Source organism: Sinocyclocheilus grahami, unplaced genomic scaffold (genome assembly GCF_001515645.1).
Source record: "Sinocyclocheilus grahami isolate Dianchi unplaced genomic scaffold, SAMN03320097.WGS_v1.1 scaffold391.1, whole genome shotgun sequence".
NCBI lineage: Eukaryota > Metazoa > Chordata > Actinopteri > Cypriniformes > Cyprinidae > Sinocyclocheilus > Sinocyclocheilus grahami.
This window is the reverse complement of record NW_015505570.1, coordinates 469432-489323: the sequence shown is the minus strand read 5'-3', so window position 1 is coordinate 489323 and position 19892 is coordinate 469432.

The following is a 19892-nucleotide window of genomic DNA, read 5'->3' as shown; positions in this document are numbered from 1 at the left end:
TTCAAGTCATTGTCTGCAAAGAACATGAATAGCAATTTAAATATAAATACAATTAAATTAGTAGATCCAGCCACAAAGAAGTCACATCACTGACAATTAAACTTGAGTTACTGAGTTTTAGTTTGGTTGTTTTGTTTGAATGGTGTAATTGTAAAGTAAGCAGGTTTCTCTCTGACATTAGACAGACCTTTCTGTCAAAGTGGATCAACAAGCTGGTGGAGAGAAATGACTTGCCTCTGTTTTATCAGCTTTTCAGTTTGTTAGGAGGCTTCAGCTTATTAATGCTGTGAAATGCAGGCAGATCAATAGCATTCATAGGGCAATGTGTCATTTGTTAATCGGGTATTGATGAGAATATCGACAGGAGGCTAATTAATCGTAGACCTCGAGTAGCCTTCCACGTGCTTCCTTAATTATGTTCTTCATCTTAGTCTGTACTCACACCGAATTAAGTTTATAAGCAAAGTTCTCTGTCCACTGCTCTTAGTGCTCACAACACCTCGTTTACTGCTGTTAGAAAACAAATGCTGCAGTCTTTCATTGATATGAATTTCCTGAGGGGGTACATTTACAGCTTTATTAATTGCCACACTTTCTAAGTTTGTGTTTTTTGCTGTGAGACAGAGTTGAATCTATCTGAGCCGATAGTAGGTGTATTTCACTTTATTATTCAACATTTATGATCCAATTTAATGAGAACTACACAATGGTTTTGCTGTTTTTTTATGTTGGTGAAAATAGCTATTGGTTTAATTAAGTGTGTGTTTGTGTGTGTATTATATATCATGAAGGGATTATTTTCTATTTTTTTAACTAAGAATTTAACTGGGTGTCAGGTTGGGGCAGGTTGTTGCATGTTAATATATATATACAGTGGGGAAAAAAAGTATTTAGTCAGCCACCAATTGTGCAAGTTCTCCCACTTAAAAAGATGAGAGAGGCCTGTAATTTTCATCATAGGTATACCTCAACTATGAGAGACAAAGTGAGAAAAAAAAATCCAGAAAATCACATTGTAGGATTTTTAAAGAATTAATTGGTAAATTCCTCGGTAAAATAAGTATTTGGTCACCTACAAACAAGCAATATTTCTGGCTCTCACAGACCTGTAACAACTTCTTTAAGAGGCTCCTCTGTCCTCCACCCGTTACCTGTATTAATGGCATCTGTTTGAACTTGTTATCAGTATAAAAGACATCTGTCCACAACCTCAAACAGTCACACTCCAAACTCCACCATGTGTTTTGTGTATAGTGATTGTTTTACTACTAAAATGAATATAAACATAGTTGTAGGCTGTTTAATGGTGGACATATTCTTCAGTGGTTGTTCATTTGTTTGTTTGTTTGTTTGTTTGTTTGTGTTTGAGTGTGTGTGTGTGTGTGTGTGTGTGTGTGTGTGTGTGTGTGTGTGTGTGTGTGTGTGTGTGTGTTTATATTAATGAATTAAATCAAAAATACTTCAAATGTAAAATATTTGTAACATTTATTACAAAATATTAATAAAAACTAAAATACTATATGTACACTATAATAGTATCTTACACTAAAACAATGCCATTTAAACATACTTTCAAGACAGCAAAAATAGTTTGAAATTAGTCTCAGGATGTGAGGGAATTTTGAAAATAATCATGTTAATTATGAAATAAAGATAGTTTGTTTGTGTTTGAGTGTGTGTGTGTGTGTGTGTGTGTGTGTGTGTGTGTGTGTGTGTGTGTGTGTGTGTGCTTATATTAAATTGATTTTCAGAAAGCTGTCTACACAAAGGAATATTTCCTGTATACATGTCTGCATTTTTTAAAATACAGTTTAATTTGTTTTTGTTGATTTTGTCAGTTCTTAATTGACTGAACAAATTAAAAACTGTGAAACAGGTGCTAACCTCTAATGCATGTACCACAATTAGCCAAACCCAAATGCTGACTGTGACTGCAGTAGGTTCAAGACTGTATCTGCTAAGCAATAAAAACAAAAACAAAATCTTCCTCCATATTAAATCTCATATTGCACCAGTGAAAGTGCAGTCTTCAGTCTGTTTGCTTGTCTCTCACAGTATTAGGCCACAGGAGCATTCTGTGTCCCACCCTGCACTCGGGCTAAATAAGCGTGCGTGTACACAGGCTCTTTCAAGTGAAAGTGTAGGGATCGATAGGCCGATGGATTAGCTCCCCATGTTGCCAGCACCAGGCTCCTGAAGGTCAGAGCCGCCAAGGGCAACACCAGGGGGCCGCACCAATGTTTTTCCCCAAACTGCAGCACGGCAACAAACGAAAGCCCCTCAACTTTCGCCTGGTGGTTTGATTATTGTTTATAGATACAGTGAGGAAGGAAAGCATGGCCCGGAGGCAGCATAATTATTTTCAGCTGAAAACTCATATCATTATCAGCATGCCTCTAATTGCCAGAAGTAATATCAATGTTAGTTGATTAAATTAGAGCTTTTTGCGCTCCCTTCCTCAGTTAGATGCACACATTTTTTTTTTTTTACTTTGGCATATGGAGTGGCATTTCATCAGGCTGCAGCTGTTCAATTAGCAATTTTTTTTCCTTTTTTGTTTCAACTATAAACTGTGTTTAATAGATTTTTATTTATTTTTTTACTTAGGTGCCTTTGGCCCACGCATTCAAGGTCACTCAAAGAAAACAATGATAAAAACCTCCCCTCTCCACGATAATCCACCATTTAACATTGATGCAAATGAATAATCAAACCTTGTTTCAGAGTCTGGTGTGGGTGCATGTGCAGTGGCGCTGTAGGAGGTATTGCCTGATGCTGAATTTCAGTGATTGATTAAGTAAATGTTTGGCCTGCACCAGCCCCTTCCACCATTAAAATGTCACAATATTTTGTCATATATTTAAGCTTGTAAAAAAGATGAAGCTATAAATAACACAGCTCATATCAGGGGAAAAAAATGCATAAACCTGAAGGCTAATTTATTATTCATGTCTAGATTACTCATACGTGAAAGCTGCAGCACTACACTATGTTGAAATATATCAAATCTCATATTTGTATGCATTTCAACTATTCAGTTCAGTTCAACTTCTGATGTAAGCAGGGCATCATAGGGCATAAATGTATTGGTCCTGACACAAAACAATGAGTTTGCAGGCCTCAGATATCATTTGCGGAGTCATCTGATGGCATATAATAAATTTCTTATCACATAGTGAGAAACATCATTCATATTTTAGAAATATTAAATATTTTAAAACATGAAATATTATATGCTGGACAGTGTTATTACTGTAATTTTAACTCGAAAACTAAATGAAAACAATTGAAATAAAAATTTAACCTAAGAAAAGTTCAACTTAAACCAATGCACTTTTTATGACACAAGCGAAAATAAAAAAGTAAAATAAAAAATGTCCACAAATTCACTTTAATTTTAGTTTTTGATATATGTATATATAAACTAAAACTAGCAATGATAACATGATAACAGTTCAAAGAAATTCATCAATTAAAAAGAATCAAAACTACTGTATAATTAATGTATAATACCTGCATGTTAATTGTGTATCTGTACTGTTAATACTTAAAAGTACCTCATTAACAGCTTAGTAACAGGTGTGAAATGGTCATTTTGTATGTCAAGTCTTTTAATGTGTTTCACATGAGAAGTGCTATTTATGAGGTATACAGAATTGCTGCCTATAGAGTGTTCCAAAAGAATCACATCTGAACCTTAATTTCACTTAGAACACTTATAAGGTCCTTCGATGGTAGCTGCTTATTTAGACAGTAGAGAGTGAGAGGGTTTTAGAGCACAGTTACTGATATATGAGTGAAAACTTCAGCTGTGATGTGTGTGTGATATTTACAGAGTGCTTTACAAACTGGATTGCTTAGTGGCTGTGTCTGCCGTGACATATTTAATATGCATGGTATAGTGAGGAATAAGACTATTAGAGAATTTTCTGCTTTCTTTGAATCCGGCGTGCCTGCTCACAGTGATAAAGAAAAGAGGAAAGATTGTGTGAACAAGCCTAGCATGGAAAAGCATCTCTAGTTTAGTGATTGTATTGTGCATGAGACTGACATGATTGTCAAAGGGGCATCACAAATAATTGGAGAAATTGGCTTGAGGTCATCATTAGGACTTGATCTTTAGAACATCAGGAGAACAGGGAGCATAGAGAACATTTTGAGATTACTTCCTGACAGGGTGACGGACAATGAATCTCTTTTTCATAACTGTGGACAAAAAACAAAGTATATCATCATTACACTCCCATGTTGTTCCAAACTTGAACACATTGTTATGACTTGCATTCTTCTGCAAAACATTTAAGATATTTAAAAAATTTTGGCTTTTTTTGTCCAGTCAATGAGGTCCAAAACTTTCAAGCTCCAAAAACGATATAGGCTAATGGCCAAAAGCGTGAATTGAATTCACACTCCATAACTAGCATTGGCATGATCTTCTGAAGCAACGTTTTGTTTTTTAAATGAGAGTGAGTAAAATTATGATAGCATTTTCAGTTTTAGTTAAATTACCTACAGCATTTAAAAGTTACATACAGTATGCATAATACTATTTAAATAATTAGTTTTAAAGTTTGAAAGAACGCAGGCCTTGCACACCTGAGGTTTCCAGGTGTTCAGGGCAGTTGCTAGGTAGGTACTTGGTTGTTCTTGGTAGTTGGTAGTTCCTTGCTAGGTGGTCGCTAGTGTTTTCTGGCTGGTTGCTAGGATGTTCTGAATGGTTGCTAAAGGATGTGAAGAATGTGACCTTCTCTCCAAAGACAATTTAGAGACAAGCAACAAAGGGAAATGCACGATATTACACTAAATATGACTTAGAGCATGCAAAGATAAATAAAAAAAACATTGTTGCATCTAGCATAATTTAGCATACAGAATTGTACTTCCACCAGTGAGGATGAGTTGCATTCATACTAATGATGAACTATACCCCAGAGCACTTTCCAAGCAGACTTTGGTGAGGTTTGGTGGTGTACACACAAGTTAGACAACTACTTTCACACCAACCAACAAACTAGCCTGACATCACACTCGAGTCCACATGAAAAGCTCTGGCGATAAAGCGGCTGTGTGTTTGTGTATGGGATGTGGTAATGGTAAACTCACTTTTTACTTTCTTAGAAGCCAAATTCTGCTAATCATATTTCTTCAGATGGAGTGATGTACTTACATGCTACTATTTGTTTAGCAATTAGCCGCTTGTGAAACCTTCTACAGTACTCAGAATTGTCAACACAGAATTATCGGCCTCATTATGTGTATGGCTTTATGCTAAGTGTTCTGAGAAACTCTTGAAATAATTGCTGTAGCGAGTTTGTAAAATAAAGCACCTAAAAAAATTAAGTCAGCCAAGCGTTGCTCCTGCATTTCCTGAATGGAGAGCTAATGCTAAAGCTCCTCTTTCCACACAGGACGACCTAATGCAGAGGATCCCAAACCTGGAACTGGAATAGCCCCAGTACTGAGCATTTTGGATCTCTCCCGTATCTGACACACCGATTTGAGTTCTTGGAGCTGATAAGATTAATCAAGTGTGTTTGATTAGGAAGTCGTCCAAAATGTACAGTGTCGGGGGTTCTCCACGACCACGGTTGGGAACCACTGACCCAATGAACACCTGATTCCCTGATAGATAATAGTCTGACATGAGGAAAATATTAACCATGGACAGAAAACTTGTAGGCTACAGAGGGTAAAAGTTTCTTCCAAATGAGATGATGTGGTGTGCATAATTGTGTGTCTTGGGTAAATGGGAAATCAGCATGTCTAAAAGAGCCCTTGATCATCTGAGCGTTGCACCTGTACACACTGAGAGAGTGGGCTGTTGATGTGCCGTTAGCCAGTAGCACATTCAGCTCATGTGCATTAACTCCAGATTCTTTTGAACTTGTAATCATCAGACCGAACTGGTTAATCATTCAATGCTGAGCAAAGCAAGGTCATATTATCCTACGGGGGCCATGTTGTGTGTGTATGTGTAAAAAAGAAAAGAGGTCAGGAGTATCTCGTTTCTCCCATTCATAGAAAGGTGTTAGAATTGTGCATGCACAGTATCTGATCTGTTAGTAGACTAAGCTGGGATGAGTTATTGCCCATAATTTGTTTAAGTGAGGAAGAAGGACAGAAACATGCATTACAAAAGTACACAATTGGAGACCTACAACTTTGGTGTTGTTTAAGCTAATTAGCACCATTGACCAGAAATAAATTACCAAAAAACAAACTGTTCATACTCTCAAGTTACACCACATCTCAAATCAAGTATTCAGTTTTGTAACATATGGAAATGAAAATAACTGGTGGATATTTTGGAATAAGACTTTTGGAATTAAATGGCAGTTAGACTTGAAGGCACATGTTTTGTTCAAGAGTATCTGGAATTTTTGTTGTGTCATCTCAAGCATGCTCTTCACTAATGTTGTCTCCTTGGTAAACAAGTACACAAATTGTTGAATAAAAAAAATTGGGGCAGAGTGATGGTGTTACAAAAGAAGGTCAAAGACAGGTAACTTCCACAACAGTCAGTGGTGGACGAAGTACACAAATCAAGTACTCGAGTAAAAGTACAGATTCGTATAATAAAATATTACTCCAGTAAAAGTAAAAGTACTCAGTTTTCAATTTTACTCGAGTGAAAGTACAAAAGTACTTGATTTTTTATGTACTTAAGTAAAAATTACTTATAGATGAATGTTTATTTTGTAGTTTTATATAGGCTACTTTTATCATTTAATTTTATATTAGCATATATTTTTTTATAATCCTACTGCTCAAAATACCTGGGATTTTCCCAAAATAACCAATAAGGAAATAATGAATATAATAAGGAAAATATAATTAGATTTTCATAATGATTTTTTTCTTCTCAAACCTTGTCTGTGGTGTAAAAAGACCCCTGGCCAAATGCCCCCAGAGGGCATCACTTCCCACTTTGATAATTACTGTAGTTACCATGTTCTGAACATCACATCCTTTTTTTCCCTCAGATGTAATCTATCTAGGTGGTTGAATAAAAATATTTGGACTTTATTTTTTTAAAATTACCTCAATTTAGCTCCAGCAAGCTCGTTAGCTAGACAGTTAGCATCAGCTAACATTGACTTATTTTCAGCATGGTAATGAATAAACATTTATGTTTGTCTACTCGGCTAGTTGATCCAGATACATAGTAACGTAGCCTATGCGTGCTGACAAACAATATAAAAACAGATAGCACATAGGGCTAAATGCATAGCATTTTAGTAAAACTGCTAACGTTACAGCAGCGGGGAAGATGAATGTGCATGAGTTATTTTATTTAATCTGTGTTATTTTAATGTTTTTTTACCAAAAAAACATAGAGACTCTGATGTTAATGTGTCTGCATTCAAGCATTTCAGTGGGCTTAAACAGATCACCCTTTACAGCAGATTTAGTTCACAAACAACTGACAGCTTTGACCTAAATATGATTTTCAGTTACAATAATTAACCCTAAAATTCGACATTAGTAACTTACTTTTAACAGCACCAGACGCATGCGCGCTCACAAGATCTCCTGGTTGTTACTTGTGAATACTTGAAACTACTTTTAAACTTAAAACTACTTCATTATTGTCCACCACTGACAACAGGTTTTTATTGGCAGGTGAATAGGTTACACAAGCAATGCAAGCAGGTGAATTACTGAATTCAACAAACAGTGGTAAACAGTTGGTATTAACATATTTTTCCTTTCACAGGTACAGGCAGAACAGTAGGGGGGGGGGGGGGGGGAAAAAAAAAAAAAATGATAATCAAGGCATATTTCCCTGGCGCCGTGACAGCGCTTGTGTCCGTTGTAGACATTACTATCCGTCAGGCAGGTAACGTTATTATTGCTAAAATAGCGGACTCATCGAAAAATGCATTGGTATCATATGTATTAAAGAGAAAATAATAATTTCATCCGATGTGAAAATCCGGGTAAAATACACGTTTTTCAGTGGGGTTCCACCGGTAAAATTCGCATTCATATCACGTTATTGGGGTCGCTTCGACCCGCGGCAACAGTGTTAAAGTAGCCCAATTCCGCTAGAAAACTGCAGACTTGGCAACACTGATTGATGTAAAAGAGGAAAGCAGGCATTTGGACCAAAGCACTGTGAGGCAAGGGAGGGGGAGACTCAAAATGTTTCTAAATTTAAAACGCATTTTTGCCCCTTTTGCGTTTGTGTTGTTTTACTACTTACAAAGTTATTTAAAGTATAAAACATTGTTATTTACAATACACAGCGTGTTTTTAATCGTATTTTTAGGGGGGACAACCCTCAGATAGGTGATACTGTAAATCAACAAAATAGTTCAATAATTTGCATTTGAAAAGTAAATGATGCAGACATGGTTAAACATTTCCAAAACAGTTTTAATGTCATGTTTGTTTAACAACAACAGCAGCAGCAACAGCAACAAAAGTCTCTGTTTGTTGCAACAAAAAATCAACCTGGTAGCTAACAGCCATACATGTGACAAACCTCTCTACTCAAGGGGGCAATAAAGCAATTGATAAGCATAATTGCATAATTATTGCGTATAGAGTATGTTTCAGGCCAAACAGTCCACAATGATGAGCAGATTCATGCGTACTATGCAGAAATGTGATCATACGCCCATATCAGAATATACTGCTGTCTCTCTCTCTGTCAGCATGCGTAAATGTTCAGCCTTGTTCACATATTAAATGTTTGGCATCTGTCATGATTTTTTCCTGCAGTACTTTGAACTGCACAGTTGCTCATAGAATGCACAGTGCATTAAAGTAATGGCAGTTCACTTTATTAAAGTCTGCAAATGTTTTGTGTGTGTGGGTATGTGTGACAGGAACACTTTTGTTAGTGTTAGCAAAAACACAAAGGGCATTTGTATTGTATTGTATGTTTTTTTTTAAACAATGTTATATTGTATCCAAGCATGAAAATAGTGTCAGTGTTTCTAAAAGAACAAGCTTCTTCATCAAGGAAGCATTCTGGTGAATATAAGTTAATCAGTGTGAAGTGTAAAGCATAAGGAGGCCATCTGAAAATGGGAATTTGGTAATTAGCGAATTAGTCATTAGTAGCTGTTGAGTGTTTCCAGTGTCACAAACAAGCACTACAGCTTGTCGATGTGTGTGTATCACCCTCCCAAGCCTGATTTATTTGACCACTAATCAGCAAGACGCTTGAACAAGCAGTTAAATCCGCGGAGGAAATGAGAACCACTCAAAATACACCAAATGCACTTGACATACAAAACACGCAAGCTGTAAATGCCATGTGCAGAAAGAAAGACTCTCAGAATCATTCAGCGGACAAGGGTCAAAGGAGTGTTAGAAAGCTTTTTGATAAATGGCTAAATAAAGTAGCATTATGACTGATTGATGCAACAGACTTGTGGCATTTCAATGGATTGCATTTTAAAGGAACATTCCAGTTTTCTTTTCTACTTTATCTCTGATGTTTTCAGCAGCGTCTATGTACCAAATGCTGTTGATTATTACAACTGACAATAATTTAGATGAGGGGTACTTATTCCAGTTCCTGGACATTTACCTTCCTGCAGAATTCAGTTATTGAGGAGTTAGATCATTCAAAGCTTTATAAATACGTCAGGTAGTGTTGGAGTCACCAGCCAACCAGTTTACTCACCAAATTCAATTGTTTGCCATTTTTCCTCAGGAAGTTGTTTGTGGTGCATACTGTAAAAATGGTACTTCAGAAGTTTGGGATCCACATATGAGCTGTCTTGGATGATAGACCCAAACCCAAAATGCTCAGAGTGGGCAAATGTAAATACTGCCATATCTGCTTAAAAGTTCATGTACGTTTTAATATGAAAGAAGTCTGTTTTAATGCATGTATCTATTCATGAGGTGATTTTCTTGTACTGTCACATTGCTGTATTGAATAATGTCCCACCATGAGCATGACCTCCCTAGAGAAAAAGACAAAAAACTTAAAAATTAATTTACAGTTGCCCACCTTACAGGTAGCAGAGTTGAATGTAATTACCAGGCAGAATTTAAATGAGTATAATTGAGAAAAGGCCTACAGCATACTTGATAACGAATAGCGAGCTAATGAGAGAGCTAAACGGGCACTGGTGTGGAAGTGATTATGGTGCATTTCTGCTATAGCATCTCTTAACTTAACCTTCCCTTCCAGTCACATAGACAGTTGTAGTGGAAGTGCAGAGAATTCGCTTAGCAAAAATGACTTTTATTTATTCAGCGTTGGCCGTTCAGAATTACTGGAGATCAGCATGGGGTGGAAAGGTCAGGCCATGGCACAATGATGTTGGGAGGGCCCTGAACTCTTGACATGTGCTGTTCATTTCATTTTCATGGTTTTGGCCCGTCATTCCAAATTCAGTTTACATTTGAGAGTTTTCTCAAAACAAGTTTTCAGCATATGTTTGTAAGTTTTTACAAGTGATAGTTTATCCATCAATTAAAGTTCTGTCATCATTTACCCATCCTCATATTATTCCAAACACACTTGACTCTCCAACCCAATCTCATAAGAAAACAATACCATTTTGCATGAATTTGTACAATGTGATTCATACAGAAACAGACCTTTTTGAAAAAATTTTTTTTTTAAAAACAAGCATGAAGGTCCAATCCCGCCACAAAACCAAACTGTCAGTGGGGTGTAAGCAGATTGCATGAAAATGAACAAATAAGATTGTATAAATTCAAAAGTGAAAGTGAATACTCAGAATTTGTACTCTGCATTTAACCGATCCCAGTGCACACAGCAGTGAGTAGTGAACAAACACACACACCCGGAGCAGTGGGAAGCCATTTGCTGCAGCACCCAGGGAGATTAGGTGCTTTGCTCAAGGGAACCTCAGTCGTGGGTATTGAAGGTGGAAGAGAGCGCTGTTCATTCACTCCCCGCACCTACAATTCCTGTAGTATTGAGACTGTAACCCCCGACCTTTGGATTGAAAGTCAGACTCTCTAACCATTAGGCCACAACTGCCTCTTCGTCTTTGCTGCTGTTTTAGTGCAGTACGTCTCCGTCCGGTTCTTGCTGCGCCAGACTCTATATATAAATATATATATTACTATTTTAATTTATGAATACATTTTTCCTTTGAGGGCCAATCCCAAAAACTATTTCAGATTTAGTCCAGTTTTGTCCCTAAATAATATTAAATTATATTGTTATATTATTTTGTATTTATATGTTAGGGGACAGATTTACCTTTTGGGGGCACATTTTGTCTACAAACAAAATGGTATAACTAAGTACACAAACACACAGAATCTAATCAGTTCCTTCCAATTGACTACATTCTCTGCATTGACAGACAAACATATGGGTGAAACTCTTAAAGCAGGGGGTGGGGGTAAGAAGAATTCTTGTCTGTCTGACTTTTCTGTCTGTCTCTCAAATCATCAGGCTCCACTCTATCAAATGCATCCATTGTCTGTCTTTTTCAGGATGATTCGAAGCACTGGAGTGACAGTGGCTGCATATGAGTTTTTTTCTGACTGGAGAAAAATCAATACGACTTTACAGGCCAGGTCAGAATGACCCACATCTCGAGAATGGCCTGGCTTTCACCCACACCCTGGCCGGTGTGTGTGTGTGTGTGTGTGTGTGTGTGTCTGTGTGAATGCAGAGAGGGAGGGAGGGAGTTCACATACGCCCTGCCCTGCCCTCCCCTCCTCTTACCGCCTGATTTCACAATGGCTGATTCCAAGTGACGCAAAGATCATAAAAGAGCAAAGCTAACTGTCAGCCTCCATTAGAATGGACACACAGACATAGACAAAGAGGAACAGCCTCTAACATTACCTCTGATTATCATACAGGCCCAGGCCTGAACTCTGAACGCTGCATCTTTAGGAGTGGTTGAACCCTTGGATTTAGCTAACATGCTTGAGCTTGTTTGATGGTATCTTCAGTATTAGCCTTCTGAGCGCTGCTTAGGCTAATGGAGGTGGAATCACCATGTTGGAAAAGTAACAGCAGTTCTCATTGCAGCAGCTGTGAGGGTTCTCACGTTAAGGGTTTGCATGAAAGGCTACTCAGGGTCACAGAGGAACTCCCGGCCTGGGAATGGGTGGTGTTTTGGGGGCTTGTAACCCTCCACAGGGGTCAGACAGGGTTTTGCTCAGCGTTGATGAACAGAAAACTGAGAAACTTTAATGAGAGTCATGTGTGTTATTTGTTAGATTCCCACACCTCACTGCAATTGTATGAAAATGATAAGATTGATGATAAGAAACTCCATACAGTCATTACACTCTTCTGTATGGAAACAGTCCATAGATTGTTGCATTTTAGTTGCTGTGAATGGTAATAATAATACAAGAGTAGTCTTTTTGTGTTCTGTCTGTCTGTCACACACACACACACACACACACCAGCCAAGGACCCCAGTGTGGTCAGTCAATAGAGTAGTCTGTCACCACATACACTCTTTTGATGAGAGGAAACACAACATTCAGATCAATACAATTCTCATCACACTCACTGATCTATCACTCCATACGAGCCTCTGTTAGCAGAGCTGTAAAACAAACTACATTTATATATTATCTGAAGAAAACGTGAGTGCAGCTCTCCAGTGCAAAACTCACCACCATTACTAGGGTGTTGAAAGTACTTTTTTTAGCACATTGCAATGCGGTTGCATAGGTGTTTTAAGTGGTTTTTAATTGCCTCTCGTTTGAATGTAGTGATGTAATTTATATAGATAGATAGATAGATAGATAGATAGATAGATAGAGAGATAGAGAGAGAGAGAGAAAGAGAAGTGCACTTTTGTATATTGTGTCATTAGTTTAGCAACATGCAACATGCATGTCTCTTGTGCACTTTAGAGAAAGGGATGCCATTTGTGTGGCTCAAAGTGTTCTTGTCCATGAAGTGCATTTCAGATGAGTCAGTTTCAACCAATTGTGTAGGGATGTGGGAAAACTGGAGCCTATCCCAACATCTGTGTTTTCATAACTCCATGTCCATAATAAATCTTCATGTGACCATATGAATAAGCATATGGAGCTCAAGTTCATTTTCTATGGAATGGTCAGACTTACAGGAATAGAAAAACCTTCTGAAATGAACTACAAAACTGTGAGTTGATATGACTGACACAAAACAACACTGGATTACAAGCGACACAGTCTTATGATATACCTTTTACATAGGCAGTATATTTTCTTTAAGAGCTACAGCAATAAACTTTGGTCTGATCCTCAAACAGACTTATTGTATGATTTAAGAAGATTTCAAACATAGCAACCAATGTTGATTGGACCCCAATGTTCATCAAAATATTTTAAAGGAAATGCATATACATTTGGAACAACATGAAAAAACATTAAAAACAAACTTTAAAATAGTAATGTAAGCTGAGACTAGTTCTGTTTGACAGCTCCCACACTGGGTTATGAGGATGCTTCATGATACTCTACTACACACACCCATGTTTACTTGGTTATCTAAATGGAATACCTATAAGTAGTAGTAGTAGTTTGTTTTTATGTAGAGCTAATTATTATAACTATAGATTAAATCTAACCCCTTGTGAAAAACGAAGTATACTTTATCATGCCTTATTATGGAAATAATATACTTATGTGCAAAATGAACAGATTTTTCAGTTAAAGTCAGTTCATCATTGATTCAGTGATGTCATTGTCCAGCTCAGTTCAGTTTAAATAGTATCTGCAATCAAGCTGACAATATTGCCAGAAATTAAGTGTCCCCAACTAAGCAAGCCAAAGGTGACCGTGGCAAGGACCCAAAACTCTATCAGTGACAGAAATGGAGAAAAAAACCTTGGGAGAAACCAGGCTCAGTGAGGGGAGCCAGTTCTCCTCTGGCCAGACGAAACCAGCATGGCGTGGTTTAATTCCAGGCTGCAACACAAGTCAGAATTGTGCAGAGGACTCGTCTTGTTCCCGTGGTCTTGTGCCGATGGCCGTCGAGGTGATGAGGTCTTCGCAGGGGATCTGTCTCTGGGGCTCTAGTTGACATGGTCTCTGCTGACATTCAGGGCTGTAGAGGTCGTCTCTAGGTGCTGATCCACCATCTGGACTGTATACGGACTGGATCCAGGTGACTGCAGTGACCATCTGATTCCGGTGACCTTGGAATAAGAGTGAAACAGACTAATATTAGTGTAGATGCCATTCTTCATACGAAGTAACAAGTACATTTGGTGTTATGGGAAGTGTTCCCGGTTCCTGTTGACCTAATAAATGCAGCCTAACAATCTTTTAATGGATTTTAATTATACAAATGTGATAGTGTGTTATGTGTATGCCAGGTTAAAGAAATGCATCTTTAATCTAGATTTAAACTGACAGAGTGTGTCTGCCTCCCGAAGAATGTTAGATAGATTGTTCCAGAGTTTGGGTGCTAAACAGAAAAAGGATCTACTGCCCACAGTTGTTTTTGATATTCTAGGTATTATCAAATGTTCAGAGTTGTGAGATCGCAGCGGACCTGATGGACAATAATGCGATAAAAGCTTGCTCAAGTACTGAGAAGCTAAACCATTCAGGGCTTTATAAATAATTAGCAAGATTTTTAAATGTATACAATGTTTAATAGGGAGCCAGTGCAGTGTTGACAGAGCCGGGCCAATATAGTTATATTTCCTCGTTCTATAAGAACTCTAGCTGCTGCATTTTGGATCAGCTGGAGTTTGTTTATTTAGAGCGCAGAACAACCACCCAATAAAGCATTACAATAATCTAACCTCGATGTCATGAACGCATGAATTAACATTTCTGCATTTACGTAACATTGAAAGCATAGGTCGTAATTTAGATATATTTTTAAGATGGAAAAATGCTGTTTTAAAAATGTTAAAAATATGGCTTTCGAAGGAAAGATTGCTATGAAGAATTGACAGAGCAGCCATCAAGTGTTAGACAGTGTTATAGGTTAATGCAGAGGTTTTTGGTCCAATAATTAACACCTAGTTTTGCAAATTGTTATGCTTCGTCAGGCCGCAAAGAAAAATAGAGCTGAGTATCATCAGCATAACAGTGAAAGCTAACACCATGTTTCCTTATGATATCTCCCAAGGGTAACATGTAAAGCGTGAAAAGCAACACTCTTAGTACTGAGTCTTGTGGTACTCCATACTGCACTTGTGAGCGACATGTGATCAATCAAGTTGTGTTTTTTTTAATAAGAGGCTTAATAACAGCAATTTTTTTTGGGGACATATCCTAATGACAATGACAAATTACTATTCAGAAGAGGATCTATGACTTATGGTAGCACCTCTTTTAGTAGCTTAGATGGTATAGGGTCTAGCATACATGTTGTTGGTTTAGATGATTTAACAAGTTTATACAATTCTTCCTCTCCTATAGCAGAGAATGAGTGGAATTGTTCCTCAGGGGATCTATAGTGATCTATAGATCTATCTGATGCAGGACTGTAGCTGATGGCTGCATGGTTATAATTATATCTTAAATAATATTGATCATGGACGTAAAGAAGTTCATAAAGTCATTACTGCTGTGCTGCTGGGAAATGTCAGCACCTGTTGATGCTTTATTTTTTGTTAATTTAGACACTGTACTGAATAAATACCTGGGGTTGTTGTTTGTTTTCTTTAAAAATAGAAAGCAGATATAGCAGTTTTTAAGGCTTTTCTGTAGGAGGAAGTACATTCCCTCCATGAAATATGAAACACCTCTAGTTTTGTTTTCTTCGAGCTGCGCTCAATTTTCTGGGCTGCTCTCTTTAGGGTGTGAGTGTGCTCATTATACAATGGTGTCGGACAGTTTTCCTTAATCTTCTTTAAGTGTAAAGGAGCAATCGTGTTTAAAGTGCTAGGAAAGAGAGAATCAACAGTTTCTGTTACAACATCAAGTTTTTCTAAGCTATTGGATATGCTGAGAATTGAGACAAATCAGGAAGATTATTTACAAAGCAGTCTTTTGTCGTAGAAGTGATGATTGTACCATATTTGTAACAATTTCAATTTGAAGCTTTAGCTATATGGAGTATACACAAGACTAGATAGTGATCCGAAGTATCATCACTCTGCTGCAGAATTTCAATGCCATTAACATCAATTCCATGTGATAGTATTAAATCTAAAGTATGATTACGACAATAAGTAGGTCCTGTCATGTGTTGTCTAACCCCAATAGAGTTTAGAACGTCTATAAATGCTGATCTCAATGCATCTTTTTCATTATCTACTTGGATATCAAAAAACCACCCAATAAAGCATTACAATAATCTAACCTCGATGTCATGAACGCATGAATTAACATTTCTGCATTTACGTAACATTGAAAGCATAGGTCGTAATTTAGATATATTTTTAAGATGGAAAAATGCTGTTTTAAAAATGTTAAAAATATGGCTTTCGAAGGAAAGATTGCTATGAAGAATTGACAGAGCAGCCATCAAGTGTTAGACAGTGTTATAGGTTAATGCAGAGGTTTTTGGTCCAATAATTAACACCTAGTTTTGCAAATTGTTATGCTTCGTCAGGCCGCAAAGAAAAATAGAGCTGAGTATCATCAGCATAACAGTGAAAGCTAACACCATGTTTCCTTATGATATCTCCCAAGGGTAACATGTAAAGCGTGAAAAGCAACACTCTTAGTACTGAGTCTTGTGGTACTCCATACTGCACTTGTGAGCGACATGTGATCAATCAAGTTGTGTTTTTTTTAATAAGAGGCTTAATAACAGCAATTTTTTTTGGGGACATATCCTAATGACAATGACAAATTACTATTCAGAAGAGGATCTATGACTTATGGTAGCACCTCTTTTAGTAGCTTAGATGGTATAGGGTCTAGCATACATGTTGTTGGTTTAGATGATTTAACAAGTTTATACAATTCTTCCTCTCCTATAGCAGAGAATGAGTGGAATTGTTCCTCAGGGGATCTATAGTGATCTATAGATCTATCTGATGCAGGACTGTAGCTGATGGCTGCATGGTTATAATTATATCTTAAATAATATTGATCATGGACGTAAAGAAGTTCATAAAGTCATTACTGCTGTGCTGCTGGGAAATGTCAGCACCTGTTGATGCTTTATTTTTTGTTAATTTAGACACTGTACTGAATAAATACCTGGGGTTGTTGTTTGTTTTCTTTAAAAATAGAAAGCAGATATAGCAGTTTTTAAGGCTTTTCTGTAGGAGGAAGTACATTCCCTCCATGAAATATGAAACACCTCTAGTTTTGTTTTCTTCGAGCTGCGCTCAATTTTCTGGGCTGCTCTCTTTAGGGTGTGAGTGTGCTCATTATACAATGGTGTCGGACAGTTTTCCTTAATCTTCTTTAAGTGTAAAGGAGCAATCGTGTTTAAAGTGCTAGGAAAGAGAGAATCAACAGTTTCTGTTACAACATCAAGTTTTTCTAAGCTATTGGATATGCTGAGAATTGAGACAAATCAGGAAGATTATTTACAAAGCAGTCTTTTGTCGTAGAAGTGATGATTGTACCATATTTGTAACAATTTCAATTTGAAGCTTTAGCTATATGGAGTATACACAAGACTAGATAGTGATCCGAAGTATCATCACTCTGCTGCAGAATTTCAATGCCATTAACATCAATTCCATGTGATAGTATTAAATCTAAAGTATGATTACGACAATAAGTAGGTCCTGTCATGTGTTGTCTAACCCCAATAGAGTTTAGAACGTCTATAAATGCTGATCTCAATGCATCTTTTTCATTATCTACTTGGATATCAAAATCACCAACATTTAAGACTTTATCTGCAGCCAGCACTAACAAAAAAATCAGCAAATTATTTGATAAAGTCTGTATGGTTACCTGGTGGCCTGTATACAGTCGCCAGTACAAATGTCAATAGGGATTTATCATTAACACTTATTACACTAGACAATGTTACATACTGTAAAGCACCATTATTTCAAATGAATTATACTTGAAATCAGACATCTGAGAAATACTGAAAATGTTACTATAAATTGTAGCAACACCTCCCCCTTTACCTTTCAGATACGTCTCATATTTATAACAGTAATCTTGGGGGGTAGACTCATTTAAAGTCATGTAATCATCTGGTTTTAGCCAGGTTTCTGTCAAACAGAGCACATCTAGGTTTTTATTTGTGATCATATTATTTACAAAAAGTGCTTTTGTAGAAAGGGATCTAATATTCTTTATCAATTAGCTTTATCAATTACAATTTAGTAAATATCTTAACTTTAAATTGAATATAGAGTAGCACACTATTATTACAAATTATAATAACATATTTGATATGTGCTGTAGTATGTTCATCAAAATAAGTGTACTTATTTAAAACACAACAAAATATTATTAAAGCATGCTTTAAAATGTATTTTAAAGTAAAACTTAATTTGACAGTACAAAAAGGGTTTTAACAAGTGTTAAAAAATTGTTATGAAAGTTTACTCTCTAAGTACACTTAAGAGGCATGTTATTTCAATAATATTACAGTATATTATCATACTTAAAATAAAAGTTTTTGCATTTTTAGAAAATGAAAAAAAAAAAATTTGTATGTGTGTTTTGTTATATATAGTTAACTTCTAAGGGACACATTTGTCCTTAAACGATTGCCAAGTAAACCCATATAGCCTACAAATATACTGTATAAAAGAAGACAGATGAGCCTTAGAAATGCAGGGCTTCCCTAAAGCCCTCTAGCTTAAACCATCCTAGTGTATGTGCATGTGTGGTTTTTCCTCAGGGTGTCATAGTTGCATGCAGTGTCTCTGCAGGAGCACCTAACACACCTGAGGGAGAGAGGCTGTTTGTGTGACCTCAGGCTGCTGTGTGCTAGGTCTGTTTCACAAAGAAAAAGAGACAAACACTGCATTACACACAACGCATATGTGCCACAACCACACATTTGGATGTGGACCTAACCCTAACCTAACCCTAACAAACAACACCCATTGGTTTTATTGCCCACTTTATTGTTACTCTGAGTTGCTGCACTCAGCTCTTCTGCCCTGACATGTTTGTTATGATGCAAATATTTTCAATTTGTGGTAGCTGGGAGCTAAAGAAAGATTTAATCTGATTGGCTATGAGGTACAATTCTATTCCTTCAGCCAACCAATCAGCGTTGGGAGAGGAAGTGACATAAGCTGCAGACTGCTCTTAAGTAATCACTCTTTTTATATCATCACGGTGCTTTTGCTTTTACTCATTCACAATACAACACATAATTCTACCATTGTTTTTACCATGGTAAGTTTTATTGTTTTTTTTGTTTGTTTGTTTTTTTTTTTTTTATGTGAAGCGTGATGGTACCATTATTGTTTTGTGTTTTTGTTTGTTTTTATTTTTTTTACCAGTACCCTGATAATACTGTACAATAATAATAATACATATATAGTACAAAGAAAGAAAAAAAATAAAGATCGTTTGAGATTCTTGTTTTTTTATTTTTCTTCAAAAAGTTTGATCAGTATTGAGCAGTAGAGTTCTTCTTAGACTATTGTTTCTCAAAATACTTGAATTAAATCACAATTTCATTCAAAAGTAATCCATGGTGTGGTATACTGTAGATGTAAAAATTGGATTCGGAAGTTAGCGAAAAATGATGAGGAATGTCCGCAATTGGAAAATTAAATTATGTATTTATTTGTTTTGTTTTATAAAGACCTGACAGAATCTCCAAGAATCCAGTTTGGATTTAGGCTAGTCTGTAATAATTATAAATAACCTTATATAAAAAAATAATAATAATAAGTCAATTAATTAATTAGTTAATTAAAAATAATATAAGTCTATGGTATGACTATTTAGATATATATGAAAACATGTGTGTGTGTGTGTGTGTGTGTGGCTGTGTTTAAGCTGTGAGAGCTGAATGATTGAATGTTTAAAATGTGAATGAGGGTTGAACAGTGTGACATGGCTGCATGATGGAGTGGTTT